Genomic DNA, 7,660 nt, shown 5'->3' with positions numbered 1-7,660 from the left:
GGGCTGAAAATGTATAACAAGGGATCTTATTGATCCACATATATACTAACATGAAAAGCCTTCAGTTTTAAGTCTACTTTCATTCATTTTTTAATTCAATGTTTACTGAGTGCTGAGTATATGCCAGGCAGAATTCTAGGTACTGGAGTACAACAGAGAACAAAGCAAAGATTTCTGCCCTCCTGGAATATACAGTTCCTAATAGCAATACATAATAAACATAATGAGCAAATTATATAATATTTAAAAGTGTTAAGGTCTACAGAATAAAGAAAGAGCCAGGCAGAAGAGATGGGAGTGTGGACATGGAGATACGTGTTGCCATGTCAAAAGATGTTTAGAGTGATCCTCTTTGAAAAGATGACATTTGAGAAAAGACTTAAAAGAAAAATAAGGGAGAAACACTTATGGGTCTCTGGGGAAAGACAATTACAGGAAGAGAGAAAAGCCAGAGTAAAGACTCAGAAGTGGGTACATGGTCTGGTGTGTGTGAGAAATAGCAGAGATGAGCAAGGAAGTTGGGGTAGAAAACTAGAAACTAAGATCAGACTCGAGGATAGGGAGTGAATCTATTAGCAGTGCTAATAGCCTTGGTTCAAGAATGAGTGACAGACTTTTACTGCTTTGAGTAAATATTTATTCTTCTGTATATTTTCAGTACAATTTCACTTGCTATTTAATACTTATAAAAACATATAACCTTATTGAAATGTTATTTATGTACAATAGGCCATATTCATTCAAACTGTATAAGCAATGAATTTTGATAAATGATTATACTGTGAACTCACCACTACGCTCAAGTTACAGAACATCTCCGTCATCTCTAAGAGTTTCCTCACAATGCTTTGTAGTCTGTCACTCCATCTATACCAGTCCCAGGGAACTAACAGTCTGCTTTTTGCCACTAATGATTGGTTTGCATTTTCTAATATTTTAATATAAATGGAATCCTATAGTACATACTTCTTTGTGTCTGGCTTCTTTTAGCACAACAGCTTTGAAATTTATTCATGCTAATGTATACATAAGTAGTTCCTGACTTTTTATTGCTGAGCATTCCATCATATAAATACACCTTATTTAGTTTATTCTTTCACTGGTAGAAATTTGGTTTTTATACCCCCCACCAAATTATATTAATGTTGCTTTTATCAAGTGCATTCAATAGCAATTACAATGATCACACTATCCAGAAATTTTAAGTACTTAGAGCCTAAGGAAACAGGAAATCTTAAAAGTTAAATCCTAATTTATATAGGTATTCTTGCTCCAGAAGACTTATATGATAGGGTAATCAATAAAAGACATCCAAGCATGAAAATATATTAGTAGGATAAAATTCTATGGAAAGTGTGGAATAGAAAGGTGGGAAATTTCCCAATGATAAGAAGTGTGTTAACTATGGCATTTAGAATCTATTATACACATTTCAAAAGTGATGTGACTTTTACCTTTTTAAGTCAGTATTTACAATATGCTAGAAATTTAATCCTTTATCTCTTTAAACACAAAATTTTATATGCCCATTTTAAAATGTGAATTTGAAAATAAAAAAGTAGAAGGAAAAATGTTTGAAGACCCCTTTTCTCAGGGCCCACTCTCTGGCTCTTTAATTGTCTGAGGTGGGCAAGAATATTGTGTTTTTTTAAAGTTCCTTTGGTAAGGCCGGGCGCAGTCGTTCATGCCTGTAATCCTAGCACCTTGGGAGGCCAAGGTGGGAGGATTGCTTGAGCCCAGAAGTTTGAGACCAGCCTGGGCAACACAGCAAGACCCTATCTCTACAAAAAATTTAAAAAATTAGCTAGGCGTGATGGCACGCATCTGTGGTCCCAGCTACACGGGAGGCTGAGGTGGGAGGATCCCTTGAGCCCAGTAAGTTGAGGCTTCAGTGAGCCTTCTTCGTGCCACTGCACTCCAGCCTGAGCAACAGAGCAAGACCCTGTCTCAAAATAAATTAAGAAATAAACAAACTCCTCCAGGCGACTCTAACGTGCTGCAAGGTTGTGAGGAGCTGGCCTAAAGACAGTGGTCTCTCTCAATAGGACAATGTCAGACAAGGAGTAGAAAAAATGAGAGCCACATTGTTTACCATTTACCTGGGAGTGTTAGTCATCTGGCAAGGTTTAACTATTTGCAAGGTTTATAAAAATACCAAATCAACAAGGCCTTATAGAACTTAAGCTTCAAAAAATGTTAGAGGACCCAATAACTATGGTGCTTTCCAATGATGAAACATTATTTGCAAGGCACTGTACCAATTATTGTAAGTGGAATTATTTCAACTGTAGACAGTTCCAGGCCTAGAGCACTAAGCCACTTGGAGGTGTGGCGACAAAAAAAAATTAATTGGCATTTGTCCCTGGGCTCACCTGTTGACCTTTTCCACAGCAATATTTTTTTCTGTTTACTGTCCAAAATCTCAAGTCTGCAACTTAGTTTTGTTTTCCACATCCTATTTCTCCTCTATTCTCTTTTTGTGCCTTACCTTTTTTGAAATCATCTTTGTTTCTTATTATGATACACCCTATAGTGATGAAAGATGAAACCAGGATTTGAGCTTAATGCCAAATTCCACAATTAATTAGCCACGTGACCTAATAAATAATCTATAAGATGGGTGTCGTTGTTTTGTAGAGCAGGGTGAATGGTAGGCCCAAGAAGGAAATGCTTGCGCCCTAATCCCTGCAGCCCGTATTATTGTATGGCAAAGGATGTGATTAAGTTTCTTGAGATGAAGGGTTTTTCCTGATTATCTGGGAGGACCCTAAATGAAATCACATGTATCCTTGGGAAAGAAAGGCAGAGGGAGTTTGGGGACACATAGAGAAGAGGAGCTATGAAAACGGAGCAGAGGGAGCTGCAGCCACCACAAGCCAAAGAGTGCTGACAGCACCAGAAACAGGAAGAAACAAAGAACAGATTCTCCCCTAGAGCTTCCGTGAGGATTGTGCTTCTGTTGACACCTTGATTTCTGATGCCTAGCCTTTTAATATTACTGTTTTTTATTTTTTTAAGACAAGGTCTAGCTCTGTTGTCCAGGCTGGAGTGCAGTGGTGCAGTCTCGGCTTACTGCAGCCTCAAACTCCCTGGCACAAGCAAGCCTCCCACCTCAGCCTCCCAAGTAGCTGGGAATACAGGTGTGCACCACCACCATGACTAGCTAATGTTTCACTAGAGATGAGGTCTCACTATGTTGCCCAGGCTGGTCTCAAACCCCTGGCTCAAGTGATCCTCTTGCCTCAGCCCCCCAGAGTGCTAGAATTACAGGCATGAGCCAGGATTACTTCCACCCTTTAGAACTATGAGAGAATAAATTTCTCTTGTTTGAAGTTACCAAATTTCTGGTTATTTGTTACAGCAGCCACAGGAAACCAATAATCCTTGTTACTTCCCAAGGCAAAGAAGCAGCTAAACAATACACAAGTGCTTTGTAAACTAAACTGTTATACAAGTACAAGCTTTCTTTACTGGTCACTTTCCACAGGGGTTTCTAATACCATGCACACAGCTGTTGTCATGGATCAGTCTTCATGGAAAAGACTTCAGGGGAGTTCCCGGGGCTTTCCTGTCTCATTGCACACACTTCTCTCTAATCCTTCTCTTTCCAAAAAGTTTAGTATTTCTTTTGGTAGTGATGTGGATATTGCTAATTGTAGCAACCCCCCAAAAAAAGTTAGAACTACCTTAGCCATGTCTCTTGAATCTGGCAAGCAATTACTCTTCTGTTTATCACAAGAACCTTCAGGATATAGAGCAGGCTTTCTCAACAGCAGCAAGACTGATGTTTGGGATTGGACAATTCTTTGCTATGGGGATGACTTTGCAGCATCCTTGTCCTCTACCCAGTAGGTACCAGTAGTACCCTCCCCAGTCATGACAATCATGTATTTCTCAGAATAATGCCAAATGTTCTGAGGCAAACTGCTCTGCCCTCCCTCCCCGCCAATCAGGTCAAGAAACCCTGATTTAAAGGATGACAGGACATGACTGGCCAAAGATCTATCTAGTGTGACTGTATTAGGGAAGCAGAAGCCTAGAAGAGCCAGAGTGACACCATTTTAAAATCAACTCCATCTTAAACTTCCCAGTCATGACCCATGGTCCTAAGATATTCACAGCTAAGAAAACAGCTTAAAGACACCTGTGAGAACAAACTCTTACAGCAGAAAGTCCAGATGTCCCAATACTCATAACAGTATATACTTCCAAGAATTATAGTTATGCTTTGATGCACTTACACACTAAGAAGTCAAGCATAGATTTATTTATTTATTTGAGATGGAGTTTGGCTCTGTCACCCAAGCTGGAGTGCAGTGGCATGATCTTGGTTCACTGCAACCTCCGCCTCCCGGGTTCAAACGATCCTCCTGCCTCAACCTCTTGAATAGCTGGGATTACAGGTATGTGCCACCATGCCTGGCTAATTTTTGTATTTCGTAGTAGAGATGGGGTTTCGCCATGTTGGCCAGGCTGGTCTTGAACTCCTGGCCTCAAATGATCTGCCGATCTAGGCCTCCCAAAGTGCTGGGATTACAGGCGTGAGCCACCGCACCTGGCCAAGGATGGATTTCCTTAAATCAATAGTACTAAATTTTGTCATGCTGTCTATCCACCTGTACACACACCTTAGTCTTTACATAGAGAAGACTCCTATATAAGAAAAACTTTAAAAAGGCGCATTCCTCTGCTTGTTTTCTGAGGACGCCCTACTCTGGAATGGAGTAGCTTTCAATAAACTATCTCTTCTCACTGCACTTTGCAACTCATCTTGAATTCTTTCCTGTGCAAGATCCAAGCCTCAGTTGGGGTCTGAATCAAGATCCCCTTTCTGGTAACAGCTCCATTCCTGGTAGATAACCCCAATCTCCATTCATACATTAAGATTTGTCCCAGATGTCAACAGAGGACATATGTCCTAGCAGCTTGCTGATTCATCATGAAATTGGTCTTTTTCATAGTTTCATCAGTGTTTCTTAAATTACGATCAATATTCCATTTGTGGCAGGATCACTTGAGCTTCTTGTTGACCTGCTGAGAAACCCAGGAATTTCCATCTTACATGTTTTTTTTTTTTTTTTTTTTTTGAGACGGAGTCTTGTTCTGTCGCCCAGGCTGGAGTGCAGTGGCACAATCTCGGCTCACTGCAAGCTCCGCCTCCCGGGTTCATGCCATTCTCCTGCTTCAGCCTCTCCGAGTAGCTGGGACTACAGGCGCCCGCCACCATGCCCGGCTAATTTTTTGTATTTTTTAGTAGACACGGGGTTTCACCGTGGTCTCGATCTCCTGACCTCATGATCTGCCCGCCTCGGCCTCCCAAAGTGCTGGGATTACAAGCGTGAGCCACCGCGCCCGGCCCATCTTACATGTTTTATGGATGATTCTTAAAATTTCTTTGATAAACACTAGTTTGGATGAACTTCAGACTCCAGGTAGATGATGTTATTTATTCTACTCTGCTGGTTCTGGAAACTGATCCCAGTTCTCCCTGACAAAGTCCTCCTTCACACTTGCTGTCAGTTGAACATCTGATTCTGGAGACCCCAGCCTAACTTCTGCCTACACTGACATCTCAGGTTGTCTGCTGTCACTTATAGTACTGATGCCTCACCTTTCTGTCCCCAATAGCAGTGATGTGCTTGGATACAAGCTCTGATTTCTTTGGATACATTCAGAGCTCTTATGTTTGTCTCTGTATAAATAAAGCCTTGGGTATGCCTAATGTAGTAACTCTATCAACCCTTCCAGCTTTAACATATTTTTGTATGCATGCCTGCATCCTAAATCCTGGCCTTGTTCTGCCTCTGGAGCCCTGAATACAATAACCTAGAGAGACCGGAAATCTATAGGTCTAGGTAGAGAAATGATCAAGTTGAAGGAATTCAGCTCCTTCTTCAACATTCCCCATCGTGGCTGCCCAAAGAAACTTAAGCATAACCTTTTCTATCTTTCTCTACCTTATCTCTCACACCCCATCAATTACCAAGTCCTGTGGATTCAACCTCTTAAATATCTCTTGAATCAACCGAATTCTCTCCATCCCAACATGAGGCAATTGAACGTGCTGCTTCTCCTGCCTTTCCACAAATACAGAAGACTATCAGCTGCATAGTAGCCACTCTTGCTGGCAGGTTAGCCCACAATCATGCTCCAAAATTATGTAGAGAACAAATTTATAATCTTCCATATGCAAGTTAATATGAAGATGCCATTGATGACACAGAATACTAGAAACTAATATAGAAAAGCACCAACTTTAATTACAGATCCAACATATCCCAATCAAAACCCAGCTGGTTTCTTTACAGAAATTGACAAGCTGATCCTAAAATTCAGATGAATATGAAAGAGATCCAGAATAGTTAAAACAATCTTCAAAAAAATCAAAGTCGGAGATCTCAGATTTCCTATTATAAAACTTATAATTACAGTAGTCAAGACAGTGTGGTACCAGCATAAAGATGACATATAAATCAATGTAATAGAATTGAGACTTCAGATATAAACCCGTAGATCTGTGGTCAATTGATTTTTCACACGGGTGTCAAGACAATTCAACAGAGAAAAAATAATCTTTTCAACAAATGGTGCTAGGAAAACAGATATCCACAAGTGAAAGAATGAAGCTAGACACCTATCTCACATCATACACAAAAATTAACTCAAAATGGACAGACCTACACGTAAGAGCTAAAACTATAAAACAGAAGAAAATACTGGGGGTAAATCTTCATAATCTTCGATTTTGCAATGGTCTCTTGGATATGACACCAAAAGCACAAGCAACAAAATGAAATAGATAAAATGGACCCCATCAAAATTAAAATTGTTGTGCTGCAACTGATACCATCAATAAAGTGAAAAAACAATTCCTGGAATGGGAGAAAATATTTGTAATTAATTTATTTTATAGTGGCTTTATGTCTATTATATATACAGAACTCCTGAAACTGTAATAAATGAGATAACCTATTTCAAAATGGGCAAAGAACTGGAATAGATATTTTTCCAAAGACATACAAGTGGCCAAGAAGCTCATTAAAAAATGCTCAACATCATTAGTCAGAATGTAAACACATCAAAATCATGAGCTACTTCACATCCACTAGCATGGCTATAACAAAGACATACAAGTGTAAGATTGCCATATACATGATTCCTTAGGAAGTTAGGAAGCTCTGAGTTATAACACTACTCCCACCAATGCTAGCTCCACATTATTTAACCTAAAGAACTTTTTTAAATGGCCAGTTCCACCCTCCAGATTCTGGCCCAGCTATCTGCATGCACTGACAGTTGATTCTACTCAGCCATAATTGAGAATCACAGCACCTGGCTTGAAAAAAAAAAAAAACAAAAACCTATTCTGCAGTAGCGTATCACTCTACTTTCCTCAGTTTTGAGTAAAATATTCACCGGGGAGAAAAAAGCAAACCTTGTATCTACTCATACCTACCCCTCTCCTGCCCCATGCACCCTGTAATTTCTCTCCAACCACTTTAAGGGCCTTTTTTTTTTTTTTTTTTTTTTTTAAAGATAGGGTCCCGCCACGTTGCCCAGGCTTGACTTGAACTCCTAGGTCAAGTGATCCTCCCATCTCAGCCTCCTGAGTAGCTGGGACTACAGGAACCAGCCACCACACACCCATCTCCACCCACCT

The sequence above is a fragment of the Nomascus leucogenys genome, chromosome 18 (assembly GCF_006542625.1).
Source record: "Nomascus leucogenys isolate Asia chromosome 18, Asia_NLE_v1, whole genome shotgun sequence".
NCBI lineage: Eukaryota > Metazoa > Chordata > Mammalia > Primates > Hylobatidae > Nomascus > Nomascus leucogenys.
The sequence above is the reverse complement of the archived record's forward strand: the minus strand, read 5'-3'. Positions refer to the sequence as shown.